Source organism: Equus quagga, chromosome 14 (genome assembly GCF_021613505.1).
Source record: "Equus quagga isolate Etosha38 chromosome 14, UCLA_HA_Equagga_1.0, whole genome shotgun sequence".
In the NCBI taxonomy this organism is placed as follows: Eukaryota; Metazoa; Chordata; class Mammalia; order Perissodactyla; family Equidae; genus Equus; species Equus quagga.
This window is the reverse complement of record NC_060280.1, coordinates 69,596,901-69,615,624: the sequence shown is the minus strand read 5'-3', so window position 1 is coordinate 69,615,624 and position 18,724 is coordinate 69,596,901. Positions and strand designations below refer to the sequence as shown.

The window sequence follows — 18,724 nt, the reverse complement described above, 5'->3', positions numbered from 1 at the left end:
AATACCATATAAATGCTTTAAAAAGGCAACAAAAAACCAGAGACAAGAGAGATTTGTGTTGGCTGGAGCAGAGAAGTCTTCATGGAGAAGTGGAAGTTGAGTTGCATCTCAAAGCATTAATAGAAAACTCAACTTCAAGAGATGAGGAGATCAAAAACGGAGATCATTTGCAAAAAAGTTTGCGTTGAGAAAGAAAAATGCTGTTTTGAGAGAGCAGGACAGCAATATAAATGATTTAATAACAAAACCTAATATATTCTCATTTATTCTTCGCTCCTAGAAGGAGCCATTATTATTCACAATTTATAGATGAAGAAATAGGTTCAGAGAGGTTAAACAAATGACCCAAGTGGTTCTAATTGAAACACTGTGCCTTGACTCTCGAGCCTTTAAATCTAGACTCTTGTTCTGATCCACTAGCTGTGTGCCCTTAGTGGCCAGGTTCATTTCTTACCTAGTCTGAAAATAGAGTAGACTCTCGATAAATAATTGCTGAATTAAAGTGAAACTTGGGGCCAGCCCCAGGGCCGAGTGGTTAAGTTTGCACGCTCTGTTTTGGTGGCCTGGGGTTTTGCTGGTTTGGATCCTGGGTGCGGACATGGCACTGCTTGTAAGGCCATGCTGAGGCGGCATCCCATGTAGCACAACCAGAGGCACTCACAGCTAGAGTATACAACTATGCACTGGGTCGGGGGGAAGAAAAAGAAGAAGAAGAAGAAAAAGAAAAGATTGGCAACAGATATTAGCTCAGGTGCCACTCTTTAAAAATAAAAAAATAAATAAATAAAGTGAAACTTATCAGTTCTTTTACGTATTAGTTTAATTGTTTGCCATCTACATTTGCAAGTAAACATAGAATGTAATGCTGTGGGACTAGAAATCACCTTAATGATTTTCTAATCCAACCAGCTCACTTTATAAGAGGAGGAAATTAAGTCTCAAGAAAGGAAGTGACTTACCTGAAATCTCACATCCAGTTATCAGCAGAGCTGGACCCAGTACTTTGATCTCAATTTCTTCTTCAACCAGGGCTTTTCTCGCATACCTTTCAATCCAAGAGAGCCGTATATGCAAACTGTGAGACAATCCTCCCTCTTCTGAGCTCTCCAAAGTTAGATGGAAATAGAAAACATAGGTGGGATGTAAGAGGTGATTTGATAGGTAAGAACTTTGACTATCTTTTTAATCATCCAGTCTAATCATTGTATTTAATGGCATGAATAAGAGAAGATTGACACAGAAATCAGATACAAGAATTAATGAGTAATTCGTCTGAGAGAAGAACAATAACAAATAAAAGGTTAGGGGAGGTAGTAAATTTTTCTAAGTATTGTGATGGGATGCTATGGAAGCATCTGTGTTTTGCTATCTTTTAAATGGAAAACATAGTCTCGCTATGTGGGATAGATGAGAAGAAATATCATCCCAGGCTAGGGAACTGATGAGGGAGTGGTGCAAGGCATGGTGGGAAGGGTCCAGGGCGGGGTCCGGACCACTGAGGGTGCTCACAAGCTGTGTGATTTTGGGGACTCATATTACTTTGCCCTCCCAGGTTCCTCATCTGTAAACGAGAGGGTTAGATAAGATTTGTCTAGCTTTGTTTGCCACTTGCCCTCTCAACTAACCCCCTGGCCAAAGCTGATGAACCCCTCCTTACCAGAAAGGGAGGTGAAGGAATAACTTGAGGCAGCTCTACACTAGGGTGAGCAGAGACTCTGGGGCTGCACAAACATCGAGTGGCAGCCTCCTTGCTTAATCAACACTACATGGGGCCAGTTGGCTCCTCTGGTATCTTCAGCTGCTGGTATTCAGCAAAATACCACATGAACCAACTGGCTGCCTGCGGGGGCCCGGATGTTGTCACCTAGTCCTTGCCAGCCTGTCCTCCTGGCTCAACTCAACTTCTGGCCTTCCATGCTTTACCTCAACTGGGCATTCATGAGGATGGCCATGGATTGATCTCACTCTTTATCTCCTTATTCCATCCTGCCCTTCAGGTTATATCCCTATCATGTTTTTATGCATTATTTTTTTTTTGTTTTAAAATTGTATTTTTTAAATTAACATATAGCAAAATTGACTTTTTTGGGTATACAGTTCTACAAGGTTTGATGCATATATAGAGTCATGTTATCATCACCAAAAGCAGGATGCAGAACGGTTCCATCAATTTCAAAAAAAAAAAATATTCTTTCATACTAGTCCTTTGTAGTCATACCCTTCCCTCATCCCCACTCCCTGGCAATGCTGAGATGGTGAAAATGTCATATAAATGGAATTATGAGAATAGAAATCTTTCTTGAGAATAGCTTCTTTCACTCAACATAATGCCTTTGAGGTTCATCCATGTTGTTGTATGTATCAATAATTTGTTATTTTTTTTATTGCTGAGTGGTTTTCCATTGTATGGATATAGCCCATTTGGTTTATCCATTCACTGGTAGGAAGACATTTGAATTGTTGCCAGTTTGGGGTGAATACGAATAGACCTGCTATAAATATCCATGTACAGGTGTTTGTGTGAACATACATTTTCTCTTCTCTAGGGTGGACAAGAGGAGTGGGAGTGGTGAGTTGACCCTGTTTAATTTTGATTGCTTCCCACTTTTGAATCTAGGTTTGCCCTGCACCTTGGCCTTCTGATTCTGGCCTCACCTCTTCCTCAGATAAGCAGGCTCGTCCGTCAGTGCTGTTCTGGCTCTTTCTGCTCCATCCTACAGTCCTCCTTTTTCTGGCTAGGAGCTCCCAGCACATAATAAAACTAGAGCCCATTTTGATTAGTCTAAATCCTTTTCAGCTCTGAATTGGCTGTGATTTGGATTATTGCACCAGTATTGTAGTACCCTCTGCTGGCTGATTCACAAAGCTGGCTTTATGCCTGTGCAAAAAGAGAAGCTGTAGGTGAGATGGAAAAAAGAAAAATAATTGGGGGAAGGAGGTAGTTATGGCGAGCTACCATTGTAGTGACAGCCTGACAGGGACACTTCCTGTATTTGATGCTATACATATAGATAAATGCTGTAATATTTTTGTGGAACCCTACAATATTGTGCTTGTCTTCTCAATTGTAGGCAAAGATGGGCTGTCTGGAAAGCTGGACTCAGCCTGGAGCCTGTTACCCAGATTGCTATTTTGTGAAGACTTCCGCATACAAATGACTCAGATCCAAATATTCAAAAATGATCTTGGAGGGCCATCTGGTTCTTACTGGTTCTAAAAGCTTCTTTCAGCCTGGTGGATGGATCCAGTACAAAAGATAGTGAGGGCTCTTCATTGAGATTTAAATATGTTTCACTGACCGAAGCGAGAAGCTGACTTTTAAAAATAGCCAATGCTGATATTCCCAGGGCCAACTAATGATGTCTCCCTCTCATAGGTTGGTAGAAGTCTGACAAACATTTAATTGATGATCATACAGTTGCATAGAGGCTTAGAAATGCACCCACACACCCACACACACAATTTCATATCATCGGGGAACATTTGTTAATTTGTTTGGGTGTCTGAAACAGGTTGGGAATTAGGCTGACCCAGCACGTGAGGCCATGAGCTCTATCAGAGCCATGGGATCACTGTGATGTGTCATATTTAATTTGTGAAGACAGCGCTGCCAGCCTGGCAGTTTGGATAGTGGTGCTGATGGGTTTGCTATTTGCGCTTGTTGTCGGCTTGCCTTTCTGATCAAAAGTAGGGCTGTACATTCTGTGGCCCAGGGACAGGGAGTGTCCCCACTTTGGGAGGCGAACAGGCTTGGATAAGGATGGAATCCTGTGCTCTCAGCCTCAACTCTGGCCAAGTCCAGACAGAGACTGGGAATGTAGTGAGAGGGACGCTACGCACCAGGGAACGTGGATTTGGGACTGCCACCTCATCTAGCAGAATGCTTGAAGGGGCACTCTTCGATTAACATTTTGTTTCTCCAAGCTTTCGCTTTCTCATCTGAAAGGATGAGAGGGAGGTGTGTGTGCTTCCTTCGGTTCATGCAGACGGAACCACAGTACATCCTGTATTATGACAGTGTAACTCATGCTGTAGTGCTTTCTCATTCTCTAGGATGTAGTTATTGAATGCAGGGACTACATCTTATTTCTATGTACCCCCAGCTCAGCACAAGACTTAGCCTAAAGAAGACATAAAAAGGGAGCTGTTTAAGTGCTGTGGGTAGAGATGTGACTTTTTAAGGACACCCATAAATTGGATGTGGTATATGGGTGTTGAGACCATGGGGAAGTTACCTTACCTTTACCTCAGGTGATTTGTCTTTCTTGTGTTCCCTTTCAGTGAAGATGCTGGTGTTCCACATCCAATTGCTCTCATCTTTCCAAGACTGTGGCACTCCAGGAAATCTTCCCTACTGAAGGGGGACCACGAGCTACAGTATCTCTTAGATGAAATCAACCGGTAAGTCTTTACCAGCAAATTTAATATTTTGTTTCCAAAGCGTACCAAATAACCACAAAGATCACCTCAGTACCCAGGGCCCTGTCTGAAGACATGAAGCAAAACCTCTTCATAGTCACAAGCAAAAGTTAACGACTTAGAATGTTTCAGTCTGCCCTAATACGTCTAGTCTATGAAGGTGGCACTTAAAGTGATTTCTAACTGTTAAAGGAGAAATTTAACTTTCTCGGTTTTATAAACATTTAGTGAGGCTTATGATTTGCAAGGAAGACTTGCTGGGGTTCTGTGGTGTACCAGCTTCCATCAGCTGGCTTTCCCTCTTCTCTCAGGATATCATAGTTTCACACAGAATCTTAACATTTCCTTGTGAATGGTTTCCATAGGGGCCTCGACTAGCATGGTGCCTGGCAGTGTTTGCTGGGGCACCAGAGACTTAAGCTGGCTCCTGGTGAGTTTACTGATGATAGTGGTTGCAGCACCCGTACTTTTTAAAATTTTAGTAAAATATGCATAACTTAAAAATTAACATCTTAACCATTTTTAAGTATACAATTCAGGAACGTTAAATATATTCTCATTGTTGTGCTACCATCACCACCTACATCCACAGAACTCTTGCACAACTAAAGCTCTATACCCATTAAATAACCACTCCTTATTCCTCCCTGCCCCCTAGCCCCTGGCAATCACCATTCTACTTTCTATCTCTATGAATTTGACTACTTAACCTCATATAAGTGGAATCGTACAGTGTTTGTTGTTCTGTCACTGGCTTATATCACTTAGAATAACGTCCTCAAGGTTTATCTTTATTGTAGCATGTATCAGAATTTCCTTTGATTTTTTCTTTTTGAGGAGGAGGATTAGCCCTGAGCTAACATCCACCACCAACCCTCCTCTTTTTGCTGAGGAAGATTGGCCCTGACCTAACATCTTTGCCCATCTTCCTCTATTTTATATGTAGGACACCTGCTACAGCATGGCTTGATAAGTGGTGCGTAGGTCTGTGCCTGGGATCCGAACTGGCAAACCCTGGGCCACTGAAGCTGAATGTGCAAACTTAACGGCTGTGCCACCAGGCCAGCCCCTCCTTCTTTTTTTTAAGGCTTAATAATATTCCATTGTATGCATATACCACATTTTACTTATCTATTCATCTGTTGATGGATACTTGAGTCACTTCCACCTTTTGGTTATTGTGAATAATTCGCTATGAACATGGATGTACAAATATTTCCTCAAGATCCTGCTTTCAACTTTTTGAGGTATATGCCAAGGCATGCAATTGTGGAAACATATGGTCGTTTTGTTTTTAAGTTTTTGAGGCACTGTCACACTGTTTTCCACACTGGTTGCACCATTTTACATTTCATCAACAGTGCACAGGAGTTCCAATTTCTCTACATCTTCTTACTTATTTTCTAGTTTTTTGATAGTAGCCATCCTAATGGGTATGGGGTGGGATTTCATTATAGTTTTGATTTGCATTTCTCTGGTGATTAGTGATGTTAAGCATCTTTTAATGTGCTTATTGGCCATTTGTATATCTTCTTTCAAGTGTCTTTTCAAGTCCTTTGCCCATTTCTTTTTAAAGATTTTTTATTTTTTTCCTTTTTCTCCCCAAAGCCCCCCGGTACATAGTTGTATATTCTCCGTTGTGGGTCCTTCTAGTTGTGGCATGTGGGATGCCACCTCAGCGTTGTTTGATGAGCAGTGCCATGTCCGCGCCCAGGATTCGAACCAACGAAACACTGGGCTGCCTGCAGCGGAGCACGCGAACTTAACCACTCGGCCACGGGGCCAGCCCCAAGTCCTTTGCCCATTTTTGAATGGAGTTGTTTTTGTTGTTGTTGAGTTGTAGGAGCTCTTTATATATTCTGATTTCCTCATTAGATAAATGATTTGCAAATGTTTTCTTCCATTCAGTGAGTTGCCTTTTCACTATGTTAATCATGTCATTTCATGCACAGAAGTTTTTAATTTTAGTGTAGTCCAATTTATCTAGTTTTTTTCTTTTTCTGTTTAGCTTTTGATGTTATATCTAAGGAGTCATTGCCAAATCCAATATCATGAAATGTTTCCCCTATGTTTTCTTCTAAGAGTTTTATAGCTTTAGGTCTTACATTTAGGTCTTTGGTCTGTTTTATGTAGTACTTGTTTTTACCCCTTCATAGACACTGAATTTCTTGAGCACTGAGACTATTCATCTTTTTGTTCTTAATGTTTAGCATATACCTGGCACATAGTACATGCTCAGTAAATTTTAGTTGAGTGAAACAACTTTATCAGACATGATGAGACTAAACCAAAGGATATATTTATAGTGATTTTCCATCCCCATAATAATAATATCAGACTGCCTTGGAGACCCATAAAGAGATCTCTGAATTTAAAAAGTAACACTGCTTTCAGGCACTTTTTTGCATTTCATTTATTTATTTTTTCTTGAGAATGTTTAATGGAATATTTGAATATTTGTCATACTAAATGTATGCTTATCACATTTGACCTTGAGTGCCTTTCTCATGAGCTCTATGCACAGTTAGCTCTATAATGATGAAAATGACTGTACAAGGAGATTGTTTCTCCCATCCATATGAGTCCATAAAACCCTGGGTCAACCAGTGGAGGAGGTGGGCACTGGATCCATAGCTGGCTTCATGACCTTGAACAAGTTATCCCATATCTCCGAGCCTTCCTCAGTTTCTTCATTTATAAAATGAGAGCATGTACAAGATTCCTTCTAGTTCTAAAATTATAAAAGTTTAGGTACTGGTGATAGGACATTTCAAATAGGAGTAGAAGTTCAACCACTTCTGGGAAGAAACAAGGATGAGATTCACCACAATCTGGCCTCCCACAGGGAACCTTTCTACCCTGGAAGTGATCTGAGAGTCAGGTAGAGAGAAGGCTGTACACAGCCCCTGGAGTTATGTCTTTGCTCATGCAGTGTGGTGGCAAGGAAGGGGGTGAATTGAAAACAAAATTCCTATTACTATTGTTGTTATTACTGAATCAAGGACATCTTATCCACATTTCAGCCATTCCAGAACCAGTTTTCTTATACTTGGGTATATGTGTGGCAAAAACAGTTTAAAAGATAAGAGAGCTCTTGGTTACAATACTAGTTAAAACTATGAGTACCACACCCCCCACCAGACTCCATATATTCCTCATGTTTCCTGAGTGAGTTTCAGCCAAGTTTGAGAGACAGTTCCAACTACAGCCTCCCTGGTGGACACCTCTACAAGAAGTGGCCCATGGAGTACTAGTATCTGATTTGGAACTCTCCTTTCTGCCACGGCCATTATTAGATCTTCCCAAAATTGAGTATTAGGTCATCTTTATGGTGCCAAAGAAACAGCAAGGCCTAGCAAGGGCATCAGGGAAATCTGGGTTCTGACCTCCACTCTTTCCATCTGAGTAAGGTCTGGGCAAATGACTTACCCTCACTGGGAATGGGTTTCTACAAATATGAAATGGTAAGCATGCTATCTACTGTTTTACTCGGAGAATTACCTTGTTCAAAGACAGGAAGAGTGGAAGGAACTAACTTTCATTGAGCACCTCCTATGTGCTAGGTGCTGTGCTATGTGTTTAGTAAATTATCTTGTTTAGTGCTCAAATAGTTCTATGAAGGGGCCATTGTTAGCCTCATCTTAGGATGGAAAAATTGATGCTCAGAGAGATTAAGTCAGAGTCACACAGCTTATAGAATCATGCACCACATAATGACGTTTTGGTCAACAAGGGACCACATATAAGATTAGTACCATATAGCTTAGGTGTGTAGTAGGCTATACTATCTGGGTTTGTGTAAGTACACTCTATGATGTTTGCATAATGACACAATAGCCTAACGACATGTTTCTCAGAACATATCCCCATCATTATGTGATTCATGGCTATACCCAGCAGAATCAGGGTTCCAATGCATGTCTGCTGGATTAAAGCAAGTGCTCTTTCCCCCACGTCCTTAGACCTTGATGTGGAATAAAGTGGATGTATTCGGGTGTATTCTGCACTGATGGGGCCCCTCCCTGCTTCTTCCACGGCTCAGGTTGCTAATTTGCTTCCCTTAGGCCTCCTGAGAAGGGGAGCTCTCGACCTTTGAGTCTTCTGGCATTTACCTTTGCTGCAGAACAGATACCACCTATTTTCCCAGAAGCCATATTTTCTAGAGAAAGAAGGACTTTTGGTCATATTTGAGGGGCAAAAAACTGTCCCAAAGATAGAGATTCAAGCATAAGTGAGGCTCCATCTATCCGTGATCCTGCCTTACAGTCATTTCTTTTCCTAAACATATTCTTCAAAAACTCGTTCTCACTGGTGGCCCAGGCAAGTGTGATGGTGACCGGAATCCTGCTCTGGGGCCCTGGATTCACAAAGGGCCAAGTTGACGTCCATTCTGCATCTGGCTTATTTGATGCCAGAGGAGCGCTGAGGTCTCCTGAGAGAGCCAGGAGAGATTTGCCTCCTGCAGAGGTTTGGATAAGCCCCAGCTAATCTCCATGGCTTCTTAAGGGCACACCTGCTTGTCTGCCAGCCAGCAGCCTCCTCGCTCATTTCCCGTGGGACGGCTGGGGTCAGAGGGCCTCCAGAAAGCCTTTTATCCCCCACTGCCCGCCAGGCCCCCCTCAGCAGCACCTGGGTCCACACATAAGACTTCCTTTGAGGGGAGGTCGAGACGTTGTCCCTCCCAGAGTGGGGGCCAGTGCCCTTTTCCTTCCTTTTGAGGCGGCTTGCTTGTTTCTTCCTTCTGAATAAGCGTTTAATTCAAGCTTTATCGTGCATGCCTCAAACTTTATCCCACGGGGGCTGAGCTGATCTGAATTGGTTTCTGGGCTGCTGAGCTGTGGACACGTAGTAGGTGCTCAGTAAACAGAGGTCATGTTTGATTGTGACCTGCTTGGGAGTCCAGGAAAAACACGGGGTCAGCTTTCCATTGGTTTCATCATTGGAATGTAATAGTAACACTGATAGTATTAAAGTGTATCAGGATTCAAAAGTCATTTCTGTTTGGCTGTAGGAGTTAAAGATTCTCTCCTCTCTCTTTTTCCAAATCGCATTTTCCTTCTTGATTATCTTTAGGAGTAGGTAGTAGTGAAATTGACTTGTTTTCTATGAGCGTTCTGTTTAAGATGTGTGGTCAGAGACTGCTGTTTGACACAGGAAGCTCCCAGGGGTTGTCTGCCTCCCTCCCTCCCTTCCTTCCTTCCTTTCTTTCCACTTCTTCCTTCTTCTCTCTCTCTTTCTTTTTTATTTTCTATACATAAGATGGAGACGTAGATCATTTTTGAAGAAGGAACTATTAATGGTAATCTGTAGGGGTATGGCTGAAAAAAATCTAATTTGAAAAACTATGATCCTTTGAACTCACCAATTTTTGTTCAGGTTTATAATTCCACTTGCCCCTAATTCTACTAATATTTATTGAGCCCTTATTCTAAGTCCCTGGGCTGAGTCAGATGGGATGAATCCAGACCCATGGAAACCAGTTTAGCTAGGAAGATAGGCCATTGGAATTATATGCTAAAGCTATGTGTGGATCGATGGTCAATTTGAGTGTTGAAGAAACGATGGGTGATATATAAATATCAGTTATTCTGACTCCCGGCATGATATCACAAGCTTATACATATTTTAGTTATCTTCCCCAAACCATGCAAGATAAGCAGTGTGACCCCTGTGTTGTAGATGAGGAAATGGAAGTTCAAAGACATTGAGTAACTTGGTAGATTGGTTGCAGAGCAAGGACAATAACCCAGGTGACACAGCTAGTATTTAGAAATCCAGCTGTAATTTGAACCCAGCACTGGATCTGAACAACCCTTGGATTCTATCCTCTTCCATCTATACAGAAAAGCAGCTGTAATAGAGGTAGAAAATTCTGTGTAGGCAGCCACTTTAGATAGTTGATTCTCCAAAGTGATTTTTTAAGGGGAATGCATGTAAAGATAATTTACCAGCTAATTGCTAATTTTCCCTTTCAGCTTGGATTGTATATATATCAATCAAATGTGGTGACTTTAAACTATGGGTTTTAATTATTTTATCTGGGGTGCTCTAACTCGTCCTCTGCCTGCAGCATCCCCGTTAGGATGCTTCCTCCTTGCTGAAATGCTTTGGCATTGTCTCTCCTCTGATAGTATGTACACAAATGGATGCTCCGCACCTCCCTTCTCCCCAGTGGAGTACACAAACAGCAAGCAGACAGACACTATCTAAGAGGCTGCAACTCAGGGCCCATAATATTGTGGCAGAAAGCAGAAAATAAAACAGCCAGTGCTGTGTGCAGGATAATAGCATAATAGGATAAGTGTGAGAGAGTCAGGAGGCGGTAATGGCCCAGGAGATGGAGAAATTCCGGGAAAGTAGGGCAGTATAAAAGCGGAGACACCATCTGTGGGATCCAGGCAGTTGTGACACTCTGAATGACACAATATGGAGATCTGTTGTACAACACAACAAATAGTAGTAAAGGAGTCATCTGGCCTTACAATTGTCAGATGTTCTTTGTTTGAAATACCACCTTCCTGGCCGTGAACACCAGTGTAGCCACGGTTATAAACATCAAGGTTATAAATTGCCTCTTCCTCCAGCCAATTAAAATTACAGAAAGTGAGAATAAAAAAAAATTTGATGGATCCTTTCCTCCCTAGATGGATCCTCCGCTTGACCAGCAGTGGGCACCGTGCATGCCCTCACCCGATCTTATTCAAGCACAATAAATAGCTATATCAATAAACAGCTATATTGGAAGAGATTGAGAAAGAAAGTAAGCTTTACTGAGTGAGCGTGTATATGTGCCAGGCATGACACATGGCTTTTTGTGTAGATCATCTCATTTGGTCCTCATAACACCACTTCAAGGTTGATATCATGGTTCTGATGTTAAAGATGAGGAGACTGAGTCTCAAAGAAGGAAAATGACTTGTTCAACTTCACTCAGTGGTGGAGCCAGGATTCTCACTCAGACCTGGATGCGTCTCAGGTCCCTGCTCTTTCCACTACACCCCACGTTTCCCAGAGGTGGAATAATCCGTGAATGTATCACATCTCCTCATCTGAGATCCTTTTCCAAATAGCCATTATCCGTGAAAGGTTCTTTTGACATGAAATGCTTCTCTTTAAGTCTCTAGAAATCTGGAATCATCTAACCCACACCTTCAAGTATTGGAATGATTCTTCTATACTCCAGTTTTAGGTGAAAGAGACAAAAGAGAGGCATATCAGTTAGTTTAGGAGTTTAGACAAAACACTAACTTCTTGGATGTACATTTATCTCAATACAATTTTTCAGCTTAGTAATCTATACCTTCTCCTCTATTGAACTATGACTGATGAAGCTTACAATGATGACCCAGAGGTATGGCAAGGACCTAAATCATTAAAAAGGACCAAAGAGAGCATAGAAGAAAAACACTGATTTTGAAATTCTCAAGAACATGAGCTTGAATCCCCATGCAACCACACAGGTCGTGGCTTGAGGCAAATTGATCACTGTATCTTCAGTTCCATCAGCTGGAAGGCAGGTGTGTAGTTCTCAAAAGGTGGTTTTGAGAAGTCCATGAGATAACATGTGTAGAAATCACCTGGCACAGAGGGTGATGCCTCGTACTTGTTCTGCAAATCCTAGTTTTCTTCATAAGGCTGAAAAGTAATTTGTAACCACAAGTGAAACAAAGTAGATATTGGTCATTTGGAATTTTCTTGTTTTCACCAGTAATGCAGCATCTGTGAAATGATCGAGAGGGTTGAGGAGTCTCAGACCATTTAGACCATTTGCCTAGGCAGACGGGCCCTGAGAATGTATTCCCAGCAAGGAATTCATGTCCTGGCAATCAGCTCTCTGTCTCCAACACTATTCTCACTTCTCTCTGTGTAAGTTCTCACAATGACACGTCATATGGTGAAGAACAACAGAAATGTAGAGGTTTGAGCAACCCACAGCAGAATTCGCCAGTTTATTGCTTTAATTCAACAACTCAATTTTCTCTAAGCAGACTTAGCCAAGGGAAGCAAACCGCGCACACTACGCTTATATCTCCATGACATCTGCATTTCCCTGTAATCCGTCATTTTCTGCCTCCACTCTCTACCCAGAAAGCTCAACACCTTTAGAGACAGTTTGTCCTCGTTCCTATGAATCCAGATAGGTCGAGCGCATACCGGAGACCCTGACACAATGAAGACCAGGAGGAAGAGAAAGGCCTTGAGAAACATATTTAGCTGCATTTACAAATGAACCTTCCGAGGGGCTATACAGCATTGGAGTTGAGACCACTGTCTGACTTCATAGTGAGGCAGACCTTCGTTTGAGTCCTGGATTTACTGCTTAAATCTTGCGATATTGGGAAAGTGACTTCGCCTCTCTAAGCCTCAATTTCCTTATTAGTAAACTGTCCCTGGCTCATGTATTAAGTTCTCAATAAATTTAAGTCATTTAAAAAACATTTGCTTTCTGTTTATCCTACCGTTAATAACTTCATTTAACTACCTCCTGATCTCTTCTGAGACTGAGGTATAGTTTATCCCCATAATTCTAAAAATAGTTCACACTCCCGTGTTTTCTCCTTGAATTGGCCAGATGGGCACTAAACTGTTGGAGTTTCTCAGTTGAAGACAACACAATACTGCAGTATCAGCCCTGGCTGCTGCTGATTTTGTCCCCGCCTCTCCTCCTCATGCTCCCCTCCCATGGAGGGCGTGACACTGTGACAATGTCAATATGGCCGATATAGGGCTTCCATCAGGAGCCCTGAGCATGGAGACCATTTTATCTAAATTTGCAATGATTTGTTTCTTACTGCAGACACTACTCCTTAGCATTATTGATCTCCTCTGTCTGCTGAGCCACGTCAGATGTCTTTGACCCTGGTTTGCACCAGAAGCAGTCAACGGGCCGCCTGAGACCGTCTGGCATTGTGATTGAAGTCAATTCTTCTTCACGTTTGCATATGCCTTTTTTGTCCTGCCTTGAGATGGTTTGTGCCATCGCAGTGAGGACAGAGTCTGCATCCTTTGTGTCATGCTCCTCAGTATAGTAACGACTGCTCTCAGGGTCAGAATCTCTTTCCTGCATTGTTCCTGCTTTTTTAAGGAGGAAAGGGCACTCAAAGCTTGGGCTTCTTCTCCAGGAAGTTGGTAGTATAGTTTCTGAATGAAACTAGGAGGGGACTAGAGAAGAAATTATCTAATCAGTACATACAAACAGAAATGACAGGATGAGATGAGGAGGAAAACGGGAATCTAGAAAACGGTGAGGATGCCATCTTTTTTCTTCTTTTCTTCTTAGAGTTGAAAGTTTTCCTGAATTATAAGCTTTAGTGAGAAAAGAAGTCTGGAGAGTTTTTTCATAATGCTTTCATTTTACCCGTTCAAAGAACAACTAGAAATATTAGTCTCCCCAAATTGCTCTTGCCGGCCAACTGTCCTTCCTCAGCTTGCCACAACTTTGTGAACCCAAGCCTGTTTCTTTTCTCTTTTATTCTGATCCTGCATGATAGTCCGAGTCACCTGCCGTTTGTGCTGGCTCACGGACAATTTGAAGCCTTAAGTTTGCTCGGAGAGAAGAGTAATCTCCCTGAGGAGGGTAAAGTGGCCCCACTTGAAACATTTAATTTTCCTAAGAGAATGATGATAACTTGAATAACTAGCAAATACATTGCAGAGAAATAGGCCCCTCGTCCACAGAGAAGGGATCAGTGAAGGTTCTGTTTGTGTGGTGAAGTAAATCAAAGAGTTGGGGTAATTACTTAAGAAATTTGCTCCAAAACCTTTGCTCAGGAGGGGTTTAATTTGATTGCTTACTTTAAATTTATTGTCCCCTCAGTCCATCAGTTCTGTCAGATTTTACTTGTGTAGGCCCAATCTCTCTCTCTCTGTCAATCTGTGTGTGTGTGTGTGTGTATTTTCTTCCAGGCAGGTGGGGATAGAGTGATGATCCTCTACTAATAATCTTATCTTTATTCTAAAATCCAATTCATTCCAGAGCTGGCAATATTTTCAAAATTGTTAACAAACCAGTGTGTTAAATTGTGGTTCCTAGAAGGTGAAAGACAAATAGTTGACTGTCACACCATAACCCTTAGTATAGTTTTCTCCGTATGATATAATCATGGTATGTTTTTGCTGGCATGGCTAGCACCAAGCATCCCAATGCATCACATACACTCTGTTGCTTTAACTGTTGCCATGGCAACCTCAACATTTTTCCCACAGTAACCGAATTTAAATATGTATCTATGAATTTGAAGAAATGACTATAAGATTAAATAAAATCCTACTAACATCCGTCTGTTTCATACAGGATTCTGAGATGATTTCCATAACAACAATTATTGGATAAAATTTCATGAGACACAATCTATAGTTAATCTTTCCTGGAAAAGTACAAAATAATCAGGCTTTTTCATAGGCAAGTGGGTGAATGCTCTATTCAGTTATGCATCATCTTTTGACTGTCTATATAAACCACTGTGTTAGGCTCATGTATTAGTTAGAGCACTCTGGTAACAATTAGATCTAAAATATATGAAGATTTTTTAAAAATGAAAGTGTATTTCTCCCTCTTGTAATAGTCCTATACTGTTTCTAGTCAATATTAGCTTTCTTCAGGGCAGCACTTCTGAGACCCAGATTCTTTCCATCACGTAGCTCGCCCAGCTCCTGAGCCCTCATCAGCCTCTGCATCCAGCTGGCAGCAGGCAGAAGAGAGTGTAGAGATATGAGGCGTTATAAAAGCCTTGAATTGAAATCGATCACTTCTGCTTATTTTCCATTGGCTAATCCTAGTCACATGGCCACATCTACACATAAATTGGGCTGGAAAATATAGTTCCCGGCTTCTCAGCAACAACTCTGTGTTAGAGAAGGAGAATCATGAATTTTGGTAGCTTGCTCGCTAGCTCTGACACTGTGCAGGCAGATAGAAAAGTGAGGAAGATGTGCTTAAGACACATAAAGGGGTCCCAGTTGTTGGGGAGAAAGTCATGTGACATATAAGTGTGGTAGTGGAGGGCTGAGTGCCATGGCTGAGTGACTACTGCTTTGCAGGATTGGGGAGGTTGGTGGCACTGCCTTTGCAGCAGCTGTACCTTTGTCTTATAGTAATTTTAAAATAATGGGCTTGCTTAAAAGCATGTGTGTAGGAGCGGGAGGCTAGAGAAGATGGGAATTAAGAGGAATAATGAGATAATATAGTTGTCCCTGCTGGTTCTTAAGTGATAAGCCTATATTTCTCCCTCACTCTCCACTTGCCTTATCATGAGTGGGTGACCTTGATGAGACATTTTCAACACGGTGCCTTTGGTTCCTTTTAATCTCCTGTCAGTTGCTATCACTGTCAGCATGACCTAGCTCCAGCGAAAAATTCAGCTTCATTTCAACCTTACCAGGAATGCTAAATTATGAGGAAATGTCAGGATGAGAGGAAGCTATAAACACTGTGGACACATTAGTTGAAGGGGTCATGGAAGGACACTGAGATCTTCCCTCAACATTACAAGGACTAAGGGGCCTGTATTTTGATCTTCTGAATCCCTCTACAGTCTGAGTTCATATAACTTGTCTCTTGAGCACTGTCTCTGTCCGACGCTGACTGCTGTTTTATTCCAGCCAGGTGAATTGTGATGGTGATTTACCTGCCTGGGGTAGGAATGGCCAGTTACCAGTTTACCAAAAGACACTAAGATTCCAGGTATAACTTTCCTTGGTGGGTCTGGCAATTAATGGATTTGTGGTTGCAATGTTCTTTGAGGTCTGTTCATGAAACAAATACCAAAATGAAATGGTAACCATGAAAATGCTGTGAAAAGTTATAATGACTTCAATACAAGCGGAAGAAGATAGAGAGCAATTATTACCAATATTTCAAATAGAGAACTTACCTAGTGGTATTTTTAGGAAGTACTTGAACTAATCCCTCTCACCTAAGGAAAGGCAGGAGTTGGGTTTGTATGAAACATGGTGATTCTATGGGACAGTAGCCAACCGTAGTGAGCATGGCAAGAGTTGAGGTGGATGAAAGAAACAGTCATGGCCCTCAAGTATTTGGAGTTGAGTTTAGTATGGGAGACAGAACTAATAAACAGGCAATAATTGACAAAACATGAATGCCCACGCCTGAACAGGCAGTAGAAATGGTGGCAGTTGTTCAGAGAATTGAGTCAAAAACACTTATGTACAAATCACTGTACATTTTTGCACATTTTGCCATATAACAGGATTAGTTTTCTCTATTTGAAAGCTTTTTAAGAAAAAAAAGAAGAAAATTTTATAGTTATACTTAGTTCTCAGATCTTCACCTTTCGGTTCTGATTGTGGCTTTGCTTCTCTTCCACTCTGTGTAGTCAGTCACCTGACAGCCTTGACCGTAAGGAGAGAGAAGTGAGATTCTAGACCTCAAACAAGACAAATGCCTCGCCAACTCTTCAACTTATGTCTGTAACATTCATGACATATTGGTTGAACAATTTAATCTTTTTTTTCCTTCGCAAAACCCTTTTTTTTCTTTGCTGGGAAAGTTTCTCCCTGAACTAACATCTGTTGCCAATCTTCCTCTCTCTTTCCCCACCCCCTCAAAGCCCCAGTACGTAGCTGTATAGTCTACTTGTAAGTCCTTCTAGTTCTTCTACATGAGCCATCACCACAGCATGACAACTGACGGATGAGTGGTGTGGTTCTGCACCCAGGGAGCCGAACCCAGGACATCAAAGAGGAGCATGCCAAAATTTAACCACCCGGCCATTAAGGCTGGTCCTAATCTTTTTAACAAAGCCTTATTTTCTCTATTTTGATTGTTGGTGGAATAGGTGGCCCCAAATTTCTAACGTATGTTGAGCTCTAAAATTACTTAGCTCAACTTTGCCCAGAAAAGGACAGAAGCTAAGATTCCACCGAAGACAGGTATTTCTGGGTGATGAACTGAGACCAGAGGAGTTTCTCATCAAGGCACATAGAGAGTCAGGCCCTGAGGGCCCAGGCAGCATAGAGGATTGCTGCAAGGTGTTTGGGTAAGTGAGAGTAGAATTGACCATTGTTCCAGCAATTTCTCCCACATAATGAGCAAGAGGCCTTTCCAACAGGGATGGAATGTTCCACTGATGTCCTCATCATAGAATAATCTTGTGATTTTCCTTTGAGGTCAGTAAATGATACAACTTCACCATTATAAGTGATATTAGAACATTTAGTCTAACTTTCCAACAGGTGAAAGTCTTCCACACAAGGTGTCCTTGACTAAAGGCTGTTCAGCCTCTGAGTGGACCCTGAAGTTATAACAATAATAAGAAAATACTGTCATTTTATGTCTCTCCCAACAAATTATAGGTTTCAAAGGAGCTCTGAGTGTCTCATGTGAAGATCAACCAGCTAATGTAGATACCAACCAGAGTTTTAATTACAGCCATCACAAAGTTTCCACATTTAACGTTGATGAGTAACTGCAGACTGTTACCTGCTTTCATAACAAGAAAGCAGCCTGCAGGTTTAGAAAATAAAAGCATCTTCAGTATCATGCTGATAGCCATTTAAGACCCTTCTCAAATCTGAAATGGCCCTATTCTGGAGATGTTTGAATGTGGATTGATAATCAGTGTGGGAAAGAATTGGGACCCACTGACTGAAGCACATACCTAGTAATAAATTCTGATTCTTATCCCTTTTTTTCCCCACTTTATATTCTTTTTCGCTCTTCTAATTCCAATTCTTTTTTTTCCTCCTCCTACTCTTTTGAAGTCTGATCTGTTCTCCTGTACATAGTCACCTTTTGATTGTCTATGTCAATTAAAAATCCTAGGCTACCTTTACCCATTATTGTAACACATACTGCTAACTGGAGTGTGCGTATCTGCAGGGCAAACTAATTATGAATTTACCTTCAGCAAAATCAATTTTAGAGGCAGATGTGTGTGTGCGCATTTGTGTGTAGAGAGAAATTATGATATTAACCAAACACAGATGTTGTAGAATTATCATCTCTCTGAACTTTTCCATAGCAATGCTCTTCTGCATTAAGACCTGTCATCTAGAATACATTATGCCTTATATTTCTATGGCCTTAGAAATAAGTATAAAATATGTCAATCATAAATTTGTTGGTTTTTAAAGCCCCAGAACATACCCATATATTAACACATTTTATTGTTCAGTGTCATATTGTTTTTGCATCAGTTGTATTTTTTGCAATTTGCACTAGACTGTATTATATCTTGTGCAAATGGGCTGGTGGCTGCTTTCAGGACTCACCCAGATATCTATTTACCTAGCTAACACTTGGTAAATGGCAGTGATAAATGATCATGTACTTCCTGGAAGCACA

General features: G+C 41.4%; 1 long non-coding RNA gene across 3 annotated transcripts in view; it reads left to right on the top strand.

Annotated features, from left to right (window-relative positions):
• Positions 1 to 18,724, top strand: part of LOC124225341 (uncharacterized) — a 193,023-nt gene that overhangs the window by 65,410 nt on the left and 108,889 nt on the right. For all 3 annotated transcript variants that reach the window (XR_006885063.1, XR_006885064.1, XR_006885065.1), the window contains exon 2: positions 4,282 to 4,401. This is a non-coding gene — a long non-coding RNA (uncharacterized LOC124225341). The remainder of the gene's footprint in view (positions 1 to 4,281; positions 4,402 to 18,724) is intronic.